We start from the raw sequence: 23,437 nt of genomic DNA on the forward strand, positions 1-23,437 counted from the left end.
AATGATTGCATGTAGTTCAACCATTATTAATAACCAGCGGTCTTTTGGATAATAGCAAAAACAGACTACGGGTTGGAGATGAAGTGTCCGTCTATCATTGTGTCGTTAGTGCCAGAGCAGGAGAGTAACAGCTGCTTCTGCCTGCTTCTGGGTTGTAGATAGAGAACTGCCCCACACATCCATGGCACTTTGGCTCAGAGCCTGAGTCCATGCCCCTGCGATGCTTTTCAGTGGGGCTGGGCTCTGTCTCCTGCCAGGACGCATGCAGGGGCCTGCCCAGACCAGCTGCCCTCAGGCCTCGGCAGTGAAGGCCATTTATAAAGCAATTCATGCTCCTGTTAAGCCAACAAGCCCAGCCACATCTCTGGGTCTTAGATGATGTTGGCTCGTGAGCACCCTTGCGGGTATGAGGCCGTCATGTCAAACACTGTCAGGCCTTCAAGTGCCTGCACTTGGCGTCTCCACACTTCCTGGAGGTGGGGCGTCTTCCCTTGGGTTTCTTTTCTCTCATTTTTTAAAAAATTAATTTATTTAATTTTGGCTGTGTTGTGTCTTTGTTGCTGCACATGGGCTTTCTCTGGTTGCGGCGAGCGGGGGCTACTCTTCGTTGTGGTGCGTGGGCTTCTCATTGTGGTGGCTTCTCTTGTTGCAGAGCACGGGCTCTAGGAGCACGGGCTTCGGTAGTTGTAGCATGAGGGCTCAGTAGTTGTGGCTCTCGAGCTTTAGAGCGCAAGCTCAGTAGTTGTGGCGCACGGGCTTAGTTGCTCCGCGGCACGTGGGATCTTCCCGGACCAGGGCTTGAACCTGTGTCCCCTGCATTGGCAGGTGGATTCTTAACCACTGTGCCACCAGGAAAGCCCTTCCCTTGGGTTTCTTTATGTTGGTCTCTTCCACAAATACTTTCCTTCTGGGCTCTTGCGACTTCTTTCTTTGACTGAGAGGTTACCCCTTCCCATGTAGCTACCAGGGGTCTTGGCTGCGAGATAGGGCCACACAGAGCCTGCAGGGCTTTGAAAAATACACTCAGAAAACAACAATAATGAGGTGCAGGCTGGAGGCAGGGCTGTTTCTGTGGTGGCTTCTGAGGATTAACTGGGGAAGAGCAGAGCTGCCCCAGGCTGTTGGTCCTTCAACGTCCTAATATCTAGGGTTGCCAGACTTAGCAAATAAAAATATTAGACTTCCAGTTAAAACTGAATTTTCAGGTAAATAACAAATCAATTTTTTTTTTAGTATAAGTATGTCCTAAATAGTGCATTTACTTATCCTAAAAGAATTTTTAAAAAATTTATTTGTCGTTTATCTGAAATTCACATTTAGCTGGGCATCCAGTTGGAAGGGTCACCCTGACCGATATCCTTCCATCCCACAAGCGGCACTTCTCCCATCAATCAAAACACTGCTGACAAGGAGAGACATTGGATGGGGGTCAGAAGAATTTGGAGGATGAAGGCAGGGCTCAGGAGCACAGAGCAAGCACACACCTTTGTGGGATTATTTGGGTCATTTTAAGGAAGAGCAAGAGAGCAGGGCTTCAGCAGGGCTTCTTGGACCTAGAAAAATTTGGATATAGTTATTGCTTGGCCATTTGCTCATGCAAGGAGACCGGGGTGGTGGGATCCATCAGGAAGTCACAAGCCTCTGATGCCTTTATGGTTCAGGAGACGCGCAAGGTGGGTGATAATTTATAGCCGTTTGGGAAGTTTTTTTCTACCAGGCATTGTCTGTGTCATAACAGAGGACCCTGGGGACTGGCAGAGGGAGCCAGTGAAGGTGAATGCTAATGGGCCGGCTGGCTGTTCGCGATGTGGCCCAGCTGGCTTGGCCTGTGGTTTCTTCAGTTGTGGGAAAACAGCTGTGAAGGCAGTGACCCTTGTGTGGCCGAGGCAGGCAGCAATGCTGGGGGCAGGGAGTGGCAGCCTGGCCACCTCCTGGAGTGGGGCCGGGGGCTGGGAGCTGCTCATCAGGGCGGCAGGGTGTGAGAGCACAGCGCAGCCTTCTCGATGGGGCTGGCGCTGGGCTTTATAGACAGTGAAGGAAGAGAGAGAAAAGCGTTCTTGCTTATCACACGCCATATGGCAAGCAGGCAGGGAGGCAGGCACTAGGCGCTGGGTGTGTTTTGTTTAGGCTATCTTTAGGTATTTTTTTCCTTTTTTTCTTTAAGCTCATTCCAATCTTTTTTTCCCTTCTTCCTTTTTCCCCTGAAGTTTTCATTCCATATATGGCAATAAGTATCTCTATCACAGAAAACTGCTCTGGCTGACACCTGCCTTCCAAGCTGGCTGCGTTGTCCCATTTTGTTCCTTTCACAGCCCTGGTGGGGCCTCCGAGGTGTACCTAATTTCATGATACACTACATCCTCCTGGGGGTGTGGGTCCACTCTCAAGGCCTTACTTGGTCAGCAGAGCTGAGGCAGTTTTCGCTGCTTCCTTGGCCTCTCTCCCTCAGAGTCCACAAGCCCCAGTTTGGGGGATGGGCCCCCTTCTACTAGTGAAGCAGCCTAGAAACCCTTCTACTAGTGAAGCGGCCTAGAAACCTCTGTGGGTCCCCACGGTCACAGGTGAAAGCCCACACACCTCCCCTTAGCCTCAGGGCTCTCCACAGCTTGGCCTCAGTTTACCTGTCCAGCCACATTTCTGCATCACATCACATGTGCCCTGGGCTCTTGTCAAGGTGGACTGACCCCTTTACCCCTGGAATGTGTCCCTTGTGCTTCCCAGTCTTAGTTCTTGTGCTCACCCAGCACCTCTGGCACTTCAGTCACCAGAGGCCCAGGTTTTGTCATATCCGTGTACAACCACGTACCACCTGCATGGTTTTTGCATTTTTTGGTCTCATACGTGCACCACCTGTGGTATTTTATTTCCTGTTTTTTTCTTTCAATCGTCCTTTTGCCTGAAAATAATTTAAAGCAGAAACTTTGTACACTCCTGTAAGTGGAACACCAATTATTGCCTGCCAAAAGAGAAAGTAACAGTAAACAAAAATACATTGAAGACACAACAGTGTTGTTGAATTCTAACTGGGCTTCATTTTTTGCTGAAGTCCCTGAAGAAGCGGCCCGCTCTTCCTGTGTGTTAGAAGGGGAAGTTACAGAGTGCTGGGGAAGTATTAAAGACATGATGGCACCACACTGAACTTTCTCTCTGATGCAATCAGAAGGACTAAATGGGTATTGACTGCGGAGTAACTTTCCAAATGTATGGATCCTTTTATAGAGCCCTGCCCACGTGCCGTGGGAATCCATGCCACGAACCCCGTCTGGGAAGCCCTAGGGCCTGGACACATTCTGCTTTGATTGGCTGTGCCTTCCCCCTCTTGCCTGCCGAAGGGTTATCTGTGTTTCAAGGCTCAGTCAGTCACCAGGTCTTAAACGTCCTCAGCCAGCCGATGTCCTTGGCCCTGGGGAGGTTGCCATCAGCTTCCTGCCTGCTCAGAACTTGTTCCGTGCTGCCTGACTCCGGCTTTCGGAATGATAGCCATGAAACAAATGCTTGCAAGACCCAATTGTGCTGAAGTGACTCACTGGGTCGGCTGGACTGTGGGGTCACCAGGAGCGTCTGATCAGGGACCTCTAACCACTCTTGGACCTCCGGCTGGGAGGTGATAGAGTGGAGGGTTTTGGATGCACGGCCGTGTTCCCTCATCACTCCGTCGTTTTCTGGTCTCTGTACTTACCTGGATGGAAACTGTGCTCCATCTTCAAGTCCTGCACAGCCCCTTGAGAGAACCAGCCCTTTGTGAGGTCAGGTGCTTATGTCTGACAGCCAAACGAGAGCGTTTTCAGGAGTGGGGAAAGCAGGCGACAGCTTTGAGCCTATACAGGGACAGTGCAGAAGGCCAGGAGAGGCTGAGCATGGGGTCAGCTGCCTCACTCCCAACTGTGAGGATCCATGATCCCCTGCAGAGGCCTCCAGAAAACCTCTGGTGAGCGAAATCACGTTCAGACATTGTCAAGGGAGCCAACAACAGGATTAATGTAAAAAGGAAAAAAAAACCCACTCCACACTAGACGAGGGTATATAAAAGCACCGTTGGCTTCTCTGAGTAGCTGCAGATGTTCAGGAGGCTGTTCTCTTATGTTGCTGGAGGATTCTTCAAGGGAGTTGGAACCTTAAGCTACTGCAGGGCCTGGCCTGGCAAAAGGAGGGCAGCACACTGGCCACCTGGCGGTCTCGGAGGTTACGCCGTGGGCTCTGCCCAGATGTTGTAGTTTTTTTTCCATTTTCACATCCGAAAAAATGCCTTAGGGCCAGCTTCAGTCACATGATAGACTGTGAGTTTGCAAAGTGTTTGGATACATCGAATGCCAATTTTCAAAGGTGCTGGAGGCTTTTATTTTCTTGTTTAAGAAACAGTTAAGGAAGGAAGATTAAGTTGGAGTAAAGAAGACCTCTGTATGAGGAAGAGAAGAAAGGAAAACAGCAACGTTTTCTTCTTTATCTGGGAAGTAAAATGCTAAATCTCTTGATAAAATCTCTTAATCATCCTGATAAATCAAATAAATAGCCAAAAAAAAAAAGTTGTAAGGTTTGGATACAAAAGGGGATACAGACCTTAGATGTAGGAGGTCATCTTAAAACATTTTTAAAAAATTGATAATATATGCACATAGTTAAATATTTTTTTAACTGTACTAAAATTTATAGAAAGAAAGAACATCTCTCAGCACCCCATTTCTCTCCCGAAGGCATCTGTGGTTCCAGTTTCTTGTGTGTCTTCCAAGAGCTTGTCGATGAATACACAAAGCTGTGTTTTACACAAACAGCATCATGCTGTGGCTCACTGCTGTGCAGCTTCCTTTTTCCTTTTAAAATGCCCAATAGCAGAATAGGTAAGCAGGTTTTGGAAAGGTTGTGCAATGGAATACTACTCAGCAATAACAAAGAATGAACTGCAGATATGCACAGTAACGTGGGCGAATCTCTAAAGCATTATGCTAAGTGAAGGAAGCCAGACTCAAAAGGCTGCTACTATGATTCCATGGGAAAGACCAGCTCAAAAGACAGAAAGCAGATCAGAGGTTTCCAGAGGCCAGGGATGGGGTTGGGTGGTGGCATCCATGATTGGCTGCAAAGGGTCATGAGGGAAGTTTTGGGGGTGATGAAAATATTCTAGCAGGATTGTGCTGGTGGTTATATGACTGAATACTTTTATTAAAGCTCAACAAAAAGTTTGCAGGTAGACCAGGTTTTAAGAGGAAGATCTGGAGTTCAGTTTTAGACACACTGAGTTTGAGGGGCCTATTAGATGGTGAAGTGGAGATGTGTATATATGAGTCTGCGGTTTGAGCAGTGGTCTGGGTTATAAGTATAAATTTGGGAGTCATCAGAAAATAGTGTTTAAAGCCATGAGATTTGATGAGATCACCAAGGTAGTGAGAGAGAGAGAGAGAGAGAGAAGGGAAGGAAAGGGGACCGTGGGTACCCAGCACCAGGAGTACCTTTCTTCTTGGTCCCAAGATGGCTGCTGAGTTGCAACCACTGTGTCTTCTTTCCATGCAGGAAGAAGGGGGATGGGCGAAATGCTCTTGCCATCTGATCTGAGGCCCTTTTAAAGAGCCTCCGATGACTTCTACTAACAACTCATTGACCATCCATATTTTAAGGGAGGTTGGGAAATGTCAGTTTCATCTGGACACTACAAACCCTAACAGTGTAGAGCTTTGCTCTCCAGTAGAACTTTCTGTGATGTTGGACATGTGCCATATCTGCATTGTCCAATATGGTGGACACTAACCACATATGACTATTAAGAACTTGAAATGTAATGAGTGCCACTGAGGAATTTTTACTTTAATTTTTTTTTTTTTTTTTTTTTTTGCGGTATGCGGGCCTCTCACTGTTGTGGCCTCTCCTGTTGCAGAGCACAGGCTCTGGACGCGCAGGCTCAGCGGCCATGGCTCACGGGCCCAGCCGCTCCACGGCATGTGGGATCTTCCCGGACCAGGGCATGAACCCATGTCCCCTGCATCGGCAGGCGGACTCTCAACCACTGCGCCACCAGGGAAGCCCTTTACTTTAATTTTAATTAAAGTTTAAATGTAAACAACCGCATGTGGCTAGTGGCTACCATATTGAACAGTGCAGATTTCTGCTACAATAGAACACAAAGAGTCTTCATAGGACATTGGTCACACAAATCAAATGTCACAAGCCAAGTGGAAACAAATAACTGGGGTGAAGTCAAACTGACTATTTCATTTTGCACTTACATTGATTAAAACCTGAGTTTCAAGAATGCCATAGAACATGGTCTCTCTCTTCAGGGTTCTTTTGGAGCATTCACACACACGCGCACACACGCGCACACACATATCGGCATGCACATACATGTTTCCATAGGCCATAACAGTGGGGGGAGGGGAGCGGTATTAGAATTGAGAAAGTTGGATGGTTCACCCTGAGTTGATCATTTCAGGAGTGTTACAAACTTGCATCTGATGTTTTCTATTTTCTTCTCTGTGGCTTGAAACTATGTAAAAGGTGGCAGTATAGAGGATGGAGATACAATTGCTGGGTCAGGAGGGAAGACATTTTTAAGGTTTGAGACATATCACAGAATTGCCTTTTAGAATGTAAAGCCCACCCCCCACCCCGATGCTCTTGCTAGTACTGGGTGGAGAGATTCCTTTTCAACTCATATTTGTGACCCACATGAAGTATACACTTCCCGCTTGGGTGGTGAGGGCTGGGCTGGGCTGGGCTGATCTGATCTGTGGTCAGCCATGGGGTCTCAGGCAAGTGCTTCAGCTGGGTCTCTGAGCTTCCTCAGATGACAATGGGAAGAATACCGACTTCCTAGTAGGGATCTGATGAGCACTGGGCCCCTTTTCCCTTCTCCTTAACCCGGAAATCTATTATTCTCCCTGGCTGCCTCTGTGTTAGAATGGATCAAGACTCATTTCATAGGTGTTTGGGGAATTTTTTAAAAAATGATTAGAAGCAGATGGTGAAAAGAAAATAGAAAGTATGGAGCAAACAAGAAATAAATGTGGGAAGAGAACAGCTCTGTCAGCCAACATCCTCCTTCTCCACCTGGAACAGAGCAAGTCAGAGCCACTGAGTCAGTTTACAAGGGCTCCTCCAACTTTAATGTGTACACCAGTTACCCGGGGACCTCGTTAAAAGCAGATCTTAAGCAGCAGGTCTGAAGTGAATTTCTGACGAGCTCCCCGGTGATGCCAATGATGCTGGTCCATGGACCACACTCTGAGAAGCAAGGAGCTAGAAGAAGTAGGTACCAAGAGTACCAGGTAAAGAGTCAAAGGATGAAGACTATGGTCTGGCAGTTTTCCAGGTGGAGCAGGCCTCGGAAGGCCAGCCACTCCCCTCACACTGATGGTGAGAGGTTCTACACCAGTGATGTGGAGCCATGGTTCTGATGGTCATGCTCTGGCTTCCTTGTGACCTTGCGCAACCCTGGGGCTCACACTGATGCTTGTGAGCAGAGGGCATGCCCCTCATGGAAGGGCTGGTGAGGGCTGTGATTTCTTCCGCGTTCCCTCACTGCCTGTTGCTTGAAGGACTGTGTTGTCAGCAGTCAGCTTACTGAGCACGATTTTTTCAGCATTTCTGTTTAACTTCATTGGAGTGTTTTGGGCATGACCCAAACAAAAAAGTCAGAAATCTTCTTCCCCAAAGACTAGGAGCTTCTTGAAGTACAAGCTCTTATTAAGCAGAATAATTATGCATTTTTTTGCCCCATCCATTGGGGCAAACAGAGAATGAGAAACCAACTTAGAGACTGCATAGGTTCTTTCTGCATTTGTGAGCAAATGCTGGTCACGTGCATTATTTTCCCAGGCAGGTTATAGTGCCAGCCTCCTGAGTGACCTCTATTTTTGAGGACGGAGAATTTGCTGGTTGTAGTGAGTGTGGACGGCAGAAAGGGTTCTCTTACTCATAGATAGCCAGGGAAGCCTCTGCACCAAAGAAACCCATTCCTTCCAAGCGGCTGCCTGCGAGTGGCTTTTGGGGTTTTCTCACAAGACAGACCTGGCCTCGTGACATTAGAATTGGAATAATGGTGGGTCCAAGGACAGATCTATCCATATGCATCCCAGAAGTTTTGTGTGAAGAGGGTGACAGAAAATTGCTTCTTTTTCTAAATGCATTAGGACTGTGTAAGTAAAATACTATAGGTAATAACAACAGTGATAATAGCTATCTTTTATTAAACATTTACTATGTGCTCAGTGTTTTACGTGCACATTTAGTTCTTATAAGAACCCCCCAAAGTATAATTGTGAATACTATATATATAAAATTATATGTATTATAATGATATGTAATGGATATAAGTAAAATAAAACCCCATTTTAGAGTTGACAAGTATGAGACTTAAAACATTTAATTTACTCAAGATCTCACAACTGGCCAGCAGCAAAGTCTTGGGTTTGAATCCTATCTGGCAGCTAAATAGTTCTCTGACCTTGAACAAATTATGTCATCTTAGCACCGTGTCCCACCAGAAGTGATGGTTACTGTAGTTGTTATTAAAAAAGCGATCTGAGGAAGAGAAAGACCTGGCTCTGGGAGGCCTGTCTCTGGGTGAATGGGTGCTTGGTTTCCCATGTTGGTTGGAGAACTTGACTCACAGCTGCTCCTGCACACATGTGTCCACATCGCCTGTGCTCTGTGGCCAGAGGAAAGCTCAGGTGTGGGCCGGTGAGCCCAGAGCAGGCAGGGGGCCTGGGGCCTTTTCTGCTTTTTGGTCTTCCCGGTCTGTCTTTGGCCTCAACTATTTAAAAAGCTAAATGTCATTTATCCTCTTTTTTAGGATCTTGAAGTCTGGTTCATGCATTCAGCCTCCCAGCATGTGTTGGGTGCAGGGAAATGAAGATGAAAACACCCAGGCTGGCCTTTGAGAATGGTTTCACCCCTGCCTTTGGGGCACTGTCTCAGTGCTTAGCTTTGCCCCTCACCCCATGTGTCACTATTTTCAGTTCACTTCTGCATGTGTCACTGCTATGGTGACCACTGCCCAGGTGTGCCTGGGACAGTCCTGGGGTGCACCTGTTGTCCCAGTCACAGTCATTAATAGTTACCCTTTCCCTTGCAAAGCCTTCCAGTTTGGATGGGAAATTGTGTATGCCACTGCATTTATGGAGCACCCACTGTGTGCCAGACACCGTGCTGAACCCTGGGGAGATGGAGAACGGTGGACCCTGCCCTGCCACCAAGGATGTCTTGGTCTATTGGGGCATCTGTTCTGAAAGCCATGACTTGGCAAGTCAGGCAGCCCCAGCCTTCCAGGCTTCTTGCTTTTGCTCTTGTTCTTGTTGGCCCCCGCCCACCACCTCCACCTGTGCAGACCTTCCCTCCTCTCCAGGTCCAGCTTAATGAGGCTCCTTCTGCAGAATGGCTGCCCACCGCCTGATCCCCCTCTGCCCACCCTCCTCCCTCCCCATCCCCCAGGTCAGCTGTGGGCCTTTTCCCCACTGGTGTGACTTCTTGGTGTCTTAGTCTTCTCAGACCGTCATAACAAAGGACCACAGAGTAGGTGGCTTGAACAACAACGTTTACTTCTCACAGTTCTGGAGGCTGGAAGTATGAGATCAAGGTGGGTTTCAAGGTCAGCAGGGTTGGTTTCTCCTGAGGCCTCTCTCCTGGGCTTGTCTGTAGGTGGCCACCATCTCCTGGTGTCCGCCCACTGATTTGTCTCCCTACTTGTCTGTGTCCTAATCTCCTCTTCTTATGAAGACTCCAGTCTTATTGGATTAGGGCCCACCCCCAAAGACCCCATTTTAGCTTAATGACCCTCTCTCCAAACCTGGTCCCATTCTGTGGTATGGGGGTCAGGGATTCAACATACGAACTTTGGGAGGACACACGTCAGCCCACAGCACTCTCACACTTGCTTTTAGCCTCCTCTGTTAATTACTGGCTGCTTGGGGCCAGGAGTGCATGACACTTGGCATGGTCACCCGGGCCACACCTCATGGGACCAGCCCCCATGCTTGTCAAATGACTGATTAGGATCTTTTTTTTTTGTTTCCAACTTGAAGACTTTTTTTACATTGAGGTATACTTAATTTACAATGTTATGTGATTAGGTTCTTAGTGTCATTTCTTATTGTTCATTTCAAGGGCTGAGTAGAGTTAATGGATTCAACTTCAAAGGAGAGATTTTTTTTTTTCTGATGTAATGAATCAAACTTTTCTGATCCTGGAAAGAATTTGGTGGATGAGACTTTATGAACACACACACACCCACACACCATAACCATTTTGTGGTCATTTGTTTAAAAATAAACAAACAAGGAATTCTTTCTGGACAATCTCTGCCCTTGGGTGTAAATGTACTACGGGGCAAAGGCAGGGCCCAGATGTTTACCCCACAGTGTTGGTGTGAGGCTAAAACGAGACCTTGCTTATAAAGTGCTAAGCTCTGCACAATGGAAAATATGCAAACACAGATGTAAGAGTCTTCCGTAAATGGACTGGGTTGGAATTTCCAGGCAGGTGTTCTCCCTGCCTCTTTTTAGTCCCTTGTGATTTAGCTTTTTACTTATCACCAAAGACCCAGCATATGGTGATTGTGGAGCCGCATGTATGCTCTTCCCAGATCAGTGGACCTGCCTCAGAGGGAGAGAGGGAGGGACCCAGACAGTTTCAGGAAATGGTTCAAGGCTATATCATCTCTAAGAAAACGACAGAGAGCAGTCGCCCTATGTAGAAAGTCAGCCCTGTCACTCTCTGGGATGCCTGCTGGCCTGGGTGCAAGAAGTCGATTAGGTGGAGGGGCGCCCAGGTCCCAAGGCAGTGGTGCCTCCTCTACTTCTATCAAGAAAGGGGGGTTGTCCCAGAGTGGAAACTCTAGAGCAGCTCTGTCCAATAGAAAGGGACTGCAGGCCACATACGGAATTGTAAATTTTCTAGTTGCTATGTTGAACAAGTGAAAACAAGTAAGATTAATTTTAATAACACTGAACCCAGTATATCCAAAATATTATCCACATGTAATCAATGTAGGTATTATTAGTGAGTTATTTACGTTCTTTCTGGGGCTCGGTCTTTGAAATCCACTGTGGATCTTAGCCACATTTTATGTGCTCATTAGGGAAGTGTGCGCAGTGGTTAGAGTCAAACCTGATCACTTTGGGGACGCTGGGATGGCTGCAGGGGCCTGAGTATATGAGTACGTGAATGCGTGTCCTTCATCAACTGGTGGTAAAAGGACACAGTCTATTACCTGTGGTTCTGAGAAACAATATTATAAAGGATGTTTTCATACTTGGACTGGGAAGCCTGCTTCTGAATTTCCTAAACTAGAGTTCCTGGGGCCCATGTGTCCATAGCATGGTGAGGAGGTCTGCAGAATCTTTCCAGCATTTCAGAAAACCTTATGGGAGGCACAGAGATCACCATCCAGCAGTGGCGTCATTGCTCTCGGCTGGGGTGTTAGTGCTGGTGAGCCCGTGCTGATCTGACCTTCTCCTTGGCTTCTGATGACACTTAGGGGTTCCTGGGGTCGTCCTGGAGGTGAGGGGTTAATTGAGTGGGTGAAGAAATCCTAGGGGCTGCAGAGGCCCACGTTTCTTGTGTCTGTGCTTCTCACCCACGGACGCAAGCACAAACCTCCAGGGACTACTTGTCAGGCCCGTTAACCCCGAGAGGCTTTGGAGGGGACAAAAGGTTCTTGAAGTCAGTGAGCACTGTTACTGGTTCAGTGCTTCCCGGGTTGCAGTCAGGAGATAGGCATTTCCTGTGAGCCGTGAATTCTGCTCTCCACCTGTATGGAGTGCCTGGGAAAGGCAGCTTTGGCCTTCCTTCAGCTCCTCTGCAGTTGCTCTGCTGGTGGGGTGCCCCCTATTCTCAGAGCGGGGAGCCATGAAGAGGGCACTGGGGGCTGCTCCAGGTGTCCTGTGGCTCTGGCCACCCTGGTTGTGGGAGGATTCCACTGTGCTTGGCAGCCCACTCAGCGCTGGGAGGTATGGATCACCCCAAAGTCCTTCCGTGTGCTGAGCCAGAGCCCCTCCCCCTAGTTCTGCCCTGAGCAGCCATAGGCATCTGTCCGTCTGTCCCTGCAACCCCCACTTCCTGTTTCCTCCAGGGCTCAGCATCCTCAGTTCCTTTGGGTCTCCAGTTTATTATTCTATCAGTGAAATATCCATCCTTTGTTTTTATTCCTTTCTTCCTCTGTGTCTGACTTTTTAGCCATCCCCCAACCAGGGGTCAGGGAAAATAGAGGAGAAGAAATTCAAACCAGCCAGTTTTACTCCTTCCCAACAACGGTGTAGGGAAGATGCCTGTAACAAGGAGGTCCAATGGATGTGATAATTCCTTCCTGTTAGCCAGGTCCTCAAATTGGCTGATCTAATCCTCTCACCTGGCACCGCAGCTGGCTTGATTATATTTCCAAAAGGCAGTGCATGTTGGTCTGGTTTGCACAGTGACATTTATCGATGTGGATCTCCTGAATCTGACATTTGTTCCTCTTTCATCCTGTACTTTCTTGGGCTTGATGTTCCTCTTCCCATCCACTTGGTAAGAAACATGTTAGCTTATAGCACAGGGTATCCTTACCTATCAATTAATGAGCCAAAAGGGTCCATAAACTTAGGTTACAACCACGGTAGTCCTGGTTGGAAAGAGACATGGATTCAAAGAGGTTTGGGATAATTTTATTAATGACAAAGCCGTAAAGAGCTCCTAAAAGCTTATAAGATTTGGCATCAGGGACTGTCTCGTTTCTCACCGTATCGCCATCACCAAGCAGGGAAACTGACATTGACTGATTGTTCAGTAAATGTTCCCAGAATGTTAGAAGAAGCTGGACTAGGTCCAAGGTGAACATATGCCCAAGATACTCGACTGTAAGTTTACCATGTTAACTTTTACGTTGAAGTCAGTGATCCATTTTGAGTTGATTTCTGTGTGTTGTCCAAGATATTGTGGAACAGATGTGAATAAAAATATTCTTTTTGATTGTAATTAAAAGTAGATGAATACCTGTCAGACCATGTGGCCTGATTGCTTGAAAAGCCGTCACGTGAGAGCTTCTCCGTTTGCCTTCAGAGAGGGTAGCCAGAACTCCCTGCCTCCCCTGCCGAATTTAGGGTTGTTGTAACCAGATCTTGGGCTGAAGCAGTGTACTTTCAACCAGCCCTTCCCAGGGACTGTGGTACAGGTGGTGCTCAGACCACACGGCTTACCTCAGGGTGGGACGTCTGTGGGTAGAGAATCCCACTTCCCCATTCCGGATGTGCCGGCACTTTTCCTGCTCATCTCCTGCCATTGAATCTTTCAGTTCTTCCTCATTTCCCCTGTTGCTGTCATGCTCCAGTGAACGAATTCCTGTTTGTGGCTTTGCTGGGTCAATGTGACAGCCGCTTGTGTCCTGTCCCCCCCCCCCCCGCCATGTCAGCTTTGGTCACAAGTCCACCACAGCCTTCTGAAAGTCCTGCTCTCTGTGCCCAGGACACTGGGCTTGGCTTGGCCTCTCATGTTTTCTGACAGTTCCTCGTGTTTTTTTGTCATCCTGCATGTCAGCAGCAATACACAGACTGATCATTTTTATGGAACAGTCTTTGATGACACCGAAGTGCCTATTTAAATCACACCGACAACCTAAAGAATATTAATCCTTTATGAGAACATTTCTCAAAGCATTTTTTACAGGATGGTAACAGGTTTTATGTTCAAGAACAAAACAAAGGCCTATATTCAAATAAGTTTCGGAAAATACTGTATTTAACAATGGGTATGTTTCTTTATTGGAGGACCTCCCAGAATTTTTTAAGCCAGGGTACACAAGTCGATACATTTTCCCCCTTTTGCATCTCCAGCGTTTCCCAAATGTACTTGACCACACTTTTTTTTCTCTTGAAGATTAGGAGATATTGCTACAACATAGGTGAGTTTTCTCTCAATAATTTGGCTTTACACTTTCCTATTCCTTTTTTCCCTCCTCACACAAATACTCTTCTTTAGCTTCATGTTTTAGTGATAGAAGAAGTTAGTGATATTTGACATCTAGAGATTTTTCTCTAGGTTTTTTTCATCAATAAGACCACTTTAAAGGTATGGCAGGCCTTGTACCAATCTCTAGGGTCCCCACCATTTATAGACCTCCATCCATCCTGTGGTGACTTCATTGTTTTGTTATATTTTTAGTGACTGCCCACAATGTGGAGGCCTTTCTGAAAGCTCCTATCTCATGCTAAATTTAGCTGGACTGTTAGCAGGCTTGATTGATTGATGGTCTTTTTTTTTTTTTTTTTTTTGCTATATGCGGGCCTCTCACTGTTTTGGCCTCTCCCATTGCGGAGCACCGGCTCCGGACACGCAGGCTCAGCAGCCATGGCTCACGGGCCTAGCCGCTCCGCGGCATGTGGGATCTTCCCAGACCGGGGCATAAACCCGTGTCCCCTGCATCGGCAGGCAGACTCTCAACCACTGCGCCACCAGGGGAGCCTGATTGCTGGTCTTAATGGGAGAAAATGTGATCCTCACTTCTCCACCCCATCATTAAATTATTACTGATTTATGACAAAAGGAAGCAGCCACTGAATAAGTGGGTATCTTTTTTTAAAAATTGTGATGCTTCACCAAGATGGATACACTTGCCTGTTTACTTCAACAGGCATCTGTTGAATGTCGACCATGCAAACATCTTGCTGGCCTGGGGCCCTGGTGCTTTCACTGAAGGGCCTTGGAGCCCAAAACAAAATTCCAGGGCCTGGCTCTCCAGCCACACCCATCCCTACCCATCCCCACCTAGATTGAATGAGGAGAAAGGGGCTAAAAGAAGCCCATGGGATTAACAAATATTCCAAAACACCACCTCTAGAAAGGGGTAGAAATGGGTGTTGGGATTCAAGGCATCTGTGAAGTTAAAGGGTTGGCACAAAGCAGGCTGGATCTTGGGTTTTTGAAAACCCGACTGTTGCCATTGCTGACTCTCAGTGAGTGGTTCTCTTGCCGTGAGCCAGCGCCGAGTGCGGACCCGGCTGGGTCTGACTTCTGTCCCTGCACTCGCCGGCCTGGTGACCTGAGGCACTCCTGGGTCACCAGGAGGGTTTCCTCCCTCCTGGGTGCCTCAGTTTTCCTGTCCTGTGGAATGGTTGCAGCATGGGATTGTAGTGAGGATTAAGGGAGAGAACTGGTGCAGAGCACCCCAGAGGGGGCTTCGCACATGGTTGGTGCTGCTTGTGGCTTTATTGACTTCCTACTTCCTGGTTTCCTAGGGAGCCTGGAGTGCTACCTTGGCTGCTGGTCAAAGGCTGGGTTGGTTAAAAGGAGCGGGGACCTGCCTCGTGCTGTGTCTGGAGTGTGGATGTGGGGTAGGGTTAGGGGACTGGCAGATGAACTGGTCAGACTGCTCTGGTCTCGAGATGTATAAAAGAGTGGGTGAGAGGACAAGGCCGTGGAGGTAATGGCATTTGTCACATCGTTTAGTGGTTCTTATAGATGATAAGGGCCTCAAAAAAATCTCGATGTGTCCATGCCCAGAGTGGTCCATTATGGGCACATACCCACAGGGCAGTGACCCCAGCTCCCATGTCTCTCTCTCTCTGTGTCTGCCTGTCTGTCTGTCTCTCTGTATACACACACACACACACACATAATTATTAAAGATAAATTAGGGACTTCCCTGGTGGCTCAGTGGTTAAGAATCCACCTGCCAGTGCAGGGGACACGGGTTCGAGCCCTGGTCTGGGAAGATCCCACACGCCATGGAGCAACTAAGCCCATGTGCCATAACTACGGAGCCCACGTGCCACAACTACTGAGCCCACACGCCACAACTACTGAAGCCTGTGCACCTAGAGCCCGTGCTCCGAAACAAGAGAAGCCACTGCAATGAGAAGCCCGCACAGCACAATGAAGAGTAGCCTCCACTAGCCGCAACTAGAGAAAGCCCGCGTGCAGCAATGAAGACCCAATGCAGCCAAAAATAAAAATAAATAAAAATTTTAAAAAATAAAATAAATAAATAATATAAATACATGCATATATGTATGTATATACACATATGTATGTATATACAATCTGTTTTTCATAATTTTTTATTTTGAAATAGCTTGACTCATAAGAAGTTGCAAAAGTGGTATAGAAAGTACTCATGTAACCTTTACCCAATGATAACATCTTATATATCTGTAGTACACAATCAAAATTAGGAAATTGACATTGGTATAATGCCATACATTCTTTTAAAGAGTGCTCAGCTCAAGACTAGGAATCTATTTTCAGCACAATTATTTGAGTTGCCTACTTTAGCTCCACTTTGGTGAGATAAGCACTGGGGATTTTGAGATGGATTAGCCCTGATCCTCAGCAAAGTTTGGTCACAGAGGAGAGAGATCCAGACTGGATGGGTTTCATGGGTTTCACGTCACCTGTGGTTTACAGTGATCCAGCATGTTCTTTGGAATTGATTGCCTTATGAGGTAGTGATTTTCTCATCACCAGACATATTCAAGCATGAGCCTTAGGATCCCTGGCCCCAGCACCAAGAGGGAGCTTGGACCAGATGCTCCCTCAGTGAAAATCCTGTGATTCTCTCAATTGCTTTGGCAGAGTTTGCAGCTAACATTGATTATGCTATGAGTCAGGTGATACTCCACATTGATGTATTATAGTTGCCAAATCACCTTCCTGGGCTCTGGTTTAACTAGTTCATGTGAGTTAAGTCCTGGTACTCTGTATTGCAGGCATTGTTCTAGGCCTTGGAGTACAGAGATGAATAAGACATCGTGAGTACAAGCCAACATCTAGTGGGGAAGATGTTACAAACACACAACTATGATATAAATAAGTACACGCAGGTGTGGAGTGCTGAGAGACTCAGGGGGAAGTGGTTAGTTTTGTAAGTAGCCACAAGGCTGGGAGGCCAGGAGGGTGCAAGTTTTGAGAGAGGAGCTGGATCACCGGAGATGGGTTGGAGTTTCCTGGATTGAAAAAGAGTTGGGGGGTAGAATCAACGGAAGGAAAGACATTCTGGGGGGAGGAAACAGCACAAGTAAAGGCCCTGTAGCATGGTGTTTATATGCATGGGAGAAAGCTTGATGTGACAGATTGTGGGCTCCAGGGGACAAAGTACTTGCTGAATATGAAGCCAGATTAGATTTGGCCTCCACCTTATGCTAATGACAAAATGTTGGTACTACTGAGAGCTGCTTAGAGAATGTTTATCTTTGAGTCATGCCAGTGAGAGGTTTTCAGCTATCTGAGGATCATGCAGTTGTGAGGAACCAGATCCCCCAAAGTGGGGTTGATCAGTGATTTGGCAGGTCCTGAAGCATCTGCCCTGATGCCCCAGAGTCTCAGCATTTCTTCCCTGGGCTTGGCTACTCTTGGCCACCACCTCTTCAAAGGTACAGCAAAGACCCAACAGGATGCACCTCTCAAGTGCTTGGCAGCTTTTGCTGGACAGCTTTGGGGTCCTGTGGGCTCTTCTGGCTGTTGCTGTTCTTACATATTGAGTGTACAGAAGATTCACACACTGGATCTCTTGCTGGGTGTGACCCTTTGGGTCAGGAGTGGCAGAATGATGCTGCTGTGAATTGCAGTGAGCAGTTTGGGGACCTGATTGTTTTACAGGTTTCCTTGGAACCACATAGAGACTTTGTATTTTTTGTGTGGTACACGGGCCTCTCACTGTTGTGGCCTCTCCCGTTGTGGAGCACAGGCTCTGGATGCGCAGGCTCAGCGGCCATGGCTCACGGGCCCAGCCGCTCCGCGGCATGTGGGATCCTCCCGGACCGGGGCACGAACCCGTGTCCCCTGCATCGGCAGGCGGACTCTCAACCACTGCGCCACCAGGGAAGCCCGAGACTTTGTATTTTTGGAAGTGCATAGATCTGGGTTGCTAATGTCTAGCAGGTGGCTCCCTTTCCCTTTCTGTCACCCTTTGGTATCATCTGTCAGACTCACTTTGGGATATTTCATTATAGTCCAATCAAGGAACATGGGAGATTCCCAGAGGAAGAAGATCTACCTCTGTCATTCACCTGGGCGAGGACCACTGGGACCATCTGACCTTTTCACCAAGGCAAACTTTGACCTTTGAGAGCTTCCTTCGGTTTCTGAAAGTAGAGATTCTTATTTTTAGTACTTTCTCTTTTTAACTGCAGGAGGGAAATAAGAATGGAATGGAATACCTGTGTAGAGTAGAGAGATGAGAAGACGTTAGGAAAAAATATCCCAGAAGTAGTGCTGGATGAGAATCAAGTTATGAGAATCCCACTGATGAGAGGTGGATAGAAACAGAAGGCCCTAGTTCAGTGATTCAAATAGGGCTTAGCTGTTTGCATTGGATGCTAAGAATGTATGCAGCAGCAGTGGGCCTCTTGTGTAGTAGGTCCATCACCAATTTCCTAAGAAACTGGGGCTCTCCTGGCTAGAAACATGGCCTACTTTTTCTGAGAAGGAAATGTCAATTTGGGGGTGATAATTTTTTTTTTAAGTTTTTTTTTTTTTTCTTTTGCGGTACGCGGGCCTCTCACTGTTGTGGCCTCTCCCGTTGCGGAGCACAGGCTCTGGATGCGCAGGCTCAGCGGCCATGGCTCACGGGCCCAACCGCTCCGCGGCATGTGGGATCCTCCCGGACCGGGGCACAAACCTGTGTCCCCTGCATCGGCAGGCGGACTCCCAACCACTGCACCACCAGGGAACCCCTTAAGTTTTTTATTTTATATTATCTACAAAGTAAAAGTGTTTTCCTTAACTTAAAAGTTGAACCACCGTAGACAGTGACCACTTCATCAGACTTGATTTATAAATAATCTGTCAGCTTGATGGTAAGAATTTACTGAACCTTTGTCAAACAAATTAACTATTCATAGAGATGTGATAATTTAAAACAGAAGAGCAAGCCCAGTGGATGGACCCTGGGAGGGCTGACTGATGGGAAGCCTCTCGTCAAAGGCACTTGCTGAGGGCTGAAGGGGGTGCACAGCAGTACTGAGTGTCCAGAGCGGCTGCTCCCTAGCCCAGGGTCAGCCCTGGGCAGGGCAGTCAACTGGACACAGCATATCACAGCATGAGTTGTCTAAGAGGTTGAGAGAACATGCAAGATCTGAGCTGTGCTTGCGGGTCTCACAAGACCACAGCTCTGTTGCCCGTGGTTTTGTTTCGGTGAATGAAATGATTGGACAAGAAGGCTGAGCCCATCCCATCAGCCCACCTAGCAAACTCAGAGGGGTTCTGGGGTGTGTTCTGATTCAAGCGGCTGGGAGTGCTGCGTAGACATTAGCCAGAGAGAGGGCTGGGACTCGGACAAGACACACTAGAGCCCTTGTGTGTGGTCCTGTAATTCACGTCTGTGGCTCTCACTTGAAAGGAGTGGTTCTTGGATTTTGGCAGGTGTCAGAACCACCTGGAGGACTTGTTAAACACGGATTTCTGGGCCCTGCCCTAGGGTTTCTGTTTCAGTGGTCTGGGGTAGGAGCTGGGAAGGTGCATTTCTAACCGCTTCTTGGGATGATGATGCCACTGGTCCATTGATCTAAACGGCAAAGGAGGTCCGGATCCTGTGGAGGGGATCTGCTTTCTGCTTCCATAGACACTAGGCAGCCAAGCAGATACCTGGGCTGGAAGGTGACAGGGAAGCAGCCTGTCCCACTCAGGGCTCACCATCCGAGGACCCATCATTCTTTATTTCATTCCGTTCTTCCACTTGTCCTTCAGACTCAGAAATTCAAAAGGGGGCTTCCCTGGTGGCGCAGTGGTTAAGAATCCACCTGCCAGTGCAGGGGACACTGGTTCAAGCCCTGGGCCAGGAAGATCCCACATGCCACGGAGCAACTAAGCCCGTGCGCCACAACTACTGAGCTTGCACTCTAGAGCCCGCAAGCCACAACTACTGAAGCTCGCGCACCTAGAGCCCGTGCTCCGCAATAAGAGAAGCCACCGCAATGAGAAGTCCGTGCACCACAACGGAGAGTAGACCCCGCTCGCCACAACTAGAGAAAGCCCGCGCGCAGCGACAAACACCCAACTCAGCCATAAGTAAGTAAATAAATAAATAAATAAATTTTTAAAAAGAAATTCTGGGCTTCCCTGGTGGCGCAGTGGTTGAGAGTCCGCCTGCTGATGCAGGGGACACGGGTTCGTGCCCCGGTCCGGGAAGATCCCATGTGCCGCGGAGTGGCTAGGCCTGTGAGCCATGGCCGCTGGGCCTGCGCGTCCGGAGCCTGTGCTCTGCAACGGGAGAGGCCACAACAGTGAGAGGCCCGCGTACCGCAAAAAAAAAAAAAAAAAAAAAAAAAAATTCAAAAGGGTGGCTTATGACACAGTATTTTTAGTTAAAGAAAAAAGAGAACCAAAATGCCTGCCACATGGTGTCTGGGCCAGAGAGACTCCTGGGGTTTTATAAATTATTTGGGTAGCCTGTTGAGTGCTGCCTGAGAATTTCGCCAGGATCTGAGCTGTACAAGGTGGCCCATTAATGTCCAGCGGGAAGCTGCTGGGTCCTGGTGTGTGAACACATCCAGGGACTCTGAACACGTGTACTTCAGGCACTGAGTCAGTTAGAGGTGGAAGAGAAAACGTGTCTTTGCTGTGTTCTGTTGAAAGTCCTTTTTATCATTCCCTCATGTTTCTTTAAGGGAACTCGAGTGGCAGAATATTATTTAGAGCACTTTGTAAGTTCTCAGTGATTAGATAGGAAATGAACTGAATGTGAGTTCACATTTTACCCTCAAGAAGACTGCCTTGTGGAAGCCTTGCAGTGCAGTGGTCAAAAGCAGGACCCTGTTCAGAATGCCTGGTGTTTGAATTCTGGCTTTGTCACCTCATCTCTGTGTGATGTGACTTGCCTGCACCTGTTTCCTCACCTATAAAATTGGGATAATATCAATACTAGCACCTATTTAATAGAATTGCTAGGAGGACTAACTAAGGCAATTCATGTCATGCAATTAGAATTGCACTTATAAAAAAAAGTCATCATGTTTTAGTTATCACTGCTAACCTTAAGCTGTGAAAACATCTGTAATGTATGCCATTTGTGTGTGTACACTTTTAGGAATGGAATTCTTAGTTTTCCTGCCTACCCAAGATTATGTTTTATATAGGCTATCAATGTGCTGGAGAAAATTAGCTGGAGGGAGGAAAAATTCGTTAGAAAATTCGTTAAGCCTCGTCTGAGCTTTTACCTGCTGCTACTTTCATCACCACCTCTCGTTCTTCTGTTTCAACAGACCTTTACAGATTTTGTGGAGCCATGGAATTCATGTGTCTAAAAGGAAGATGTATGTGATATTGAAAGGGACTCACGTGTGATGTTAATAATGCCTCACGTATCAAAGGGTCTTTGTGTGCTGGGTCTCATGTAATACCTACAGTGATCTTATTAGGTTCTGTTAGTTCCATTTGATTGTTCATACAGTGAAGGCTTCAGAGACGTGACTGGCCCAGGCTCCCCCGGAGGTTAACGACCGCTGGGATCCTAACCTCCTCTCCTGCTCTGGGACCACCCTCTTCCCGTGTGTGTAACACCTGGCTCGCTTGTGACTTGGGGTTTGCATTCAAATTTGTGATTCTGTTCATTGAGACATGGTAGCCTGGTTACTCTTGCTCTGTAGCAAACCGCTCTAAACCCTGGAGGTCTGAAACAACCGTTTTATTTTGCTTGTGGATTCTGTGGATCATTCAGATTGAGCACAGGGGGAGGGCTTGTTGGGCCCTCAGCAGGCAGTTGTCCACGTTGGGGCTGGTATCATCCAGGACACCTTCCTTCACATGTCTGGCCGGCACCTGGCAGGGGCAGGACTCTCAGGTGGGCTACCAGCCAGAACACCTGCATGTACCCTCTCAAGGAATTGGGTTTCCTCCCAGCATGGCGGCCGCGTTCCTAGTAAGAGTCTCAAGAGAGCCGAGTGGAAGCACATGCATTTTTATGATCTAGCCTTGTGGTCCCAGAGCATCACTTCTGGTGTTCGAGATAGCCACGGCTGCCCAAGTTCAAGGGGAAGGCATATAGAGCTGACCACTCGGTAGGAGTGTCAAGGTTGCATTATAAAAAAGCAGATGACTTCAAAGAAGGGAATGCATGTTTACACTGACAGAGAATGTGATGTATTCTCAGCATAGGGGGTCATAGGTGAGGATCCTGAGTGGACGATCAGGTCAGTTTGGACACAGTGGGAGTGGAGGAAGAAAGAGGGTGCTGGGTCATCAGCCACCCGACAGATATTTGTTCAGATGATCTTGGAGCCAGGCAGAGTGAGCAGGGCTCCTGCACAGTCACTTCACATGGGAAGTCCAGGACTCTGCATACAGTCTTATCCTGTTGAGAATTTGACCTTATTGAAGACCATTTTAAGATTTATTTATAGTTAGCACAGGGCCTACAACATTCCATTTACTATCTAAAGAGTGAAAAGTTCATCTCAGTCAACATCCTGCCTGGCTTGTGTTTAAGTCAGATGGGAAGAAAAAAAATCAGCACCCGGAGAAGATTGCTCGTAAAAGTTTATTTTACATTTATGTGAAGTTTATTTTCAGTGCTGGGATTCTTCATAGGGTAGGTGTTTCTTTTAAAACTGTTAATAGTGTATTTCCTTTTTGTTTGCCACTCTCCACCAAAGTAAGCTCTCTCTGATTTTTGAATCCTCTTCATGTCCTCAGAATGGTCTAACTTTCAATAATGATTGGAGAAGTTCCAGGTTAAGTAGAGAGTAAAATCCTATTGCTTTATGACCTTTGGATTAGGATCAAGTGTGGTATAATAAAATATCAGTCCCAAGAGTCACCTTTGCTGATTTTTTCCCTATTATTCTTTCCTGTTTTTCCATATCCATCCAGTTTTTGCAGCCAAGGATTGTTACATTAAGATCCAATCTGAAATTAAAACTCAGGGTTTTAACCAATAAGCTATAAAGCTGTTGAACTCCCCTGGGATGTGGTTATCTTTTCCTAAACTCCCTAAGTTGTCTCTTCTTAGCCCCACAGTTGATTTCTTATTGAGCCTTTGGAAGGATCCCCAGTGTTTCACACCACTGCCCATCAGAGTGGGGACAATTAACTGTTCAGAACTCTTAAGGTCACAGGCTTTGCAACTGCATCCCTTCAGTACACGGGGAGGGCTTCCCTGGGAGGGGGGGCTCCAGTTGCCCTACCTGGGGACGCAGGTCTGAAGTCATGGTGGAGAGGGGCATCAGGCCCCAGCTGAATGGGAGTCACTTGGTCCAGATTTACAGAGAACCTTCTGTAACGTTCTGGAGCACGTTCTCAGAACCTTCCAGAGGACCTCGCCCTGGACTTGCCTTCAAGGGTCTTTTGACACAGGGACTGTGTCCTTGTATTCAGCTCCTCTGAAGGGACCCTCACGTCAAGGCTAATAGAGAGGGAGGCAGGCAGCTGGACCCAGTTGCCTTTGGACGTTTGGTGACAAAAGGACATTCATTGGTGAGGCTCTTTCTGGTGAGGGGGTTGATGCCACCACAGACTGCTGTCACCCCAACCCTAGACCTGCACCACA

At 47.5% G+C, this 23,437-nt stretch overlaps 1 protein-coding gene across 1 annotated transcript in view; it reads left to right on the top strand.

The window, feature by feature from the left end:
* The window catches only part of ITGA9 (integrin subunit alpha 9), a 363,172-nt gene that overhangs the window by 86,443 nt on the left and 253,292 nt on the right, over positions 1–23,437 (top strand). The gene's annotated exons all lie outside the window — the stretch shown is intronic.

This window comes from Mesoplodon densirostris, chromosome 10, assembly GCF_025265405.1.
Source record: "Mesoplodon densirostris isolate mMesDen1 chromosome 10, mMesDen1 primary haplotype, whole genome shotgun sequence".
Classification (NCBI taxonomy): Eukaryota; Metazoa; Chordata; class Mammalia; order Artiodactyla; family Ziphiidae; genus Mesoplodon; species Mesoplodon densirostris.